The following is a 2,563-nucleotide window of genomic DNA, read 5'->3' as shown; positions in this document are numbered from 1 at the left end:
GGATGCTCAGCCTTCAACACAAACTCGTGTTTGGAGGGGCTGCCCTCCATATAAATATGTATGTATGTATGTATGTATATGTATGTATGTATGTATGTATGTATGTGTATATACATAGGTGGAAGGGAGGAGGCCCTTGATACGTCTCCGTCGTATCTATAATTTTTTGTTGTTCCATGCCCAGTGGCGGAGGACGAAAAAAAATTGAGGTGGGGCGGACTAAGCATAAAAAGATTCAATGCAATACCAATACAAATCCATACATACTAAAAATACACACAAATATTTATATGTGATCCTAATTCCTGAACATAGTAACGTAATACAATGGAACTGCAAATAAAACATACAGATCGTTAAGCCATTCTCTGAAAAATGCATTGCTAGATTGTAAGCCATTATCTGAAAATGACACTAAGTTTGAAAACGTTTTCCTCGCAGAAAAAGTTTGAAAACGTTTATCTCTCCTCTTTGTCGTTGCTAGCCCTTTGCTCTTTCTGCCAAATTTTTGTTATTTTCTTTTACGGGCACGTCGGCTTCATCGCCCGCCGAGGCCGAGGCCGAGGCTTGCTCGCTGTTGCTGCCGTTCGCTTGGCTGTGGCCGGCCTCGCGCGTCGCTCCTTCTGGCTGGCCACCAGCCTCATGCGCAGCTCCTGCTAGCAGCCGCCCCCTGCGTGCTACTCCTTCTGGCCGCCCAGCCGAAGAATGAACGAAGAACTTGCGCGTACAGGTACGGCCCAACAAAGTGGAAGCTCTGTTCACGGTCACGGCCCAATAACACGGGGCACAACGATTTCTTAGCTGGTTTTTTGTCTCGGATTTTGTAGCGACCGATTAAGCTATACGTAAATATCGAAGGAAATCAAGGTAGGGCGAGCGCCCAACCTCGCCCTACCGAGAGCTCCGCCTGTGTTCATGCCAACATTCTACAACTTTTACATATTTTTGGCAACTTTTTGTATTATTTTTGGGACTAGCATATTGATCCAGTGCCCAGTGTCAGTTCCTGTTTGTTGCATGTCTTTTTGTTTCGTAGAAAATCCATATCAAACGGAGTCCAAATGAAATAAACAATTAATGAGATTTCTTTTGAATATATGTGATTTTTGGAAAAAAGAATCAACGCGAGACGATGCCTGAGTGAAAGCACAAGTGCTCCCTGGGTGATTTTGGTAATAAATGACAACATGTCTCTTGTTGGTACTTTTATCGAGTATATTTCAGATGAGTTCAACAATGGCGTGGCCAGGACAAGAGGATGTGGAACCCCTTCAAAATGCTAAGAACAAAGATTGGCAAAGGCTCAAGACTCTTCATTTTTAGTTTAGTGATCCATGATCACATTGAGTCCACCATAGGAAAGCCAATACTGTTAAAAGGGGATGAGGTGTTGCTTAATGGCTCGCTTGCTCAAAGTGGTTAGTGATATAGATCCAAAACCCTCAACGACTTTGTCATTTCCACATATGTCCAAAACCTAAAGTCAAAATCAGCCCCACCGATTTGATCTATCCGGCGCCACCGAGTTCATTTGACATAGCCACTGCCAAAAACCCTAATCAATTCAGTCACACCGATACGGATCTCGGTCTTACCGAGATGACCTTGCAAACTCTCTGTTGTCTATTGCAATTACTTCGGTCTCACCGAGATGTGCAATCGGTCACAGCGAGTTTGCCTGACCAACTCTGTGTTTGATCAATTGCTGAAATCGGTCTCACCGAGGTTATGTGATCAGTCTCATCGAGATAAGGTTTTGCCCTAGCCCTAGCACTTCGGTCTCACCGAGTTGATCATGTAGGTCCCGCCGAGATTCCTAACATGCAAATTTTGAACTAAATCGATCTCACCGAGTTTCTCTATTCGGTCTGACCGAGTTGGGTCAAATGTGTGTAACAGTTAGATTTTGTGTGGAGGCTATATATACCCCTCCACCCCCTTCTCCATTTGAGAGAGAGCCATCAGAACGTGCCTACACTTCCACTACTCATTTTCTGAGAGAGAACCACCTACTCATGTGTTGAGACCAAGACATTCCAATCCAATCACAAGAATCTTGATCTCTAGCCTTCCCCAAGTTGCTTTCCACTCAAATCATCTTTCCACCATAGCTGTGAGAGAGTTGAGTGTTGGGGAGACTATCATTTGAAGCACAAGAGCAAGTAGTTCATCATCAACACACCATCTATTAGCTTTTGAAGAGTGGTGTCTCCTAGATTGGTTAGGTGTCACTTGGGAGCCTCCGTCAAGATTGTGGAGTTGAACCAAGGAGTTTGTAAGGGCAAGGAGATCGCCTACTTCGTGAAGATCTACCCAAGTTGGGCAAATCCTTCATGGGTGATGGCCATGGTGGGATAGACAATGTTGCTTCTTTGTGGACCCTTCGTAGGTGGAGCCCTATGTGGACTTGCGCAACCGCTACCCTTCGTGGGTTGAAGTCTCCATCAACATGGATGTACTATAGCACCACCTATCGAAACCACGCCAAAAATCTCCGTGTCTTCATTGCGTTTGCACACTCCAATCCCATCCCTTTACTTTCTTGCAACTAGCATGCTTTACT

This window comes from Triticum dicoccoides, chromosome 4B, assembly GCF_002162155.2.
Source record: "Triticum dicoccoides isolate Atlit2015 ecotype Zavitan chromosome 4B, WEW_v2.0, whole genome shotgun sequence".
NCBI classification, from domain to species: domain Eukaryota; kingdom Viridiplantae; phylum Streptophyta; class Magnoliopsida; order Poales; family Poaceae; genus Triticum; species Triticum dicoccoides.
This window is presented reverse-complemented; position numbering follows the sequence as displayed.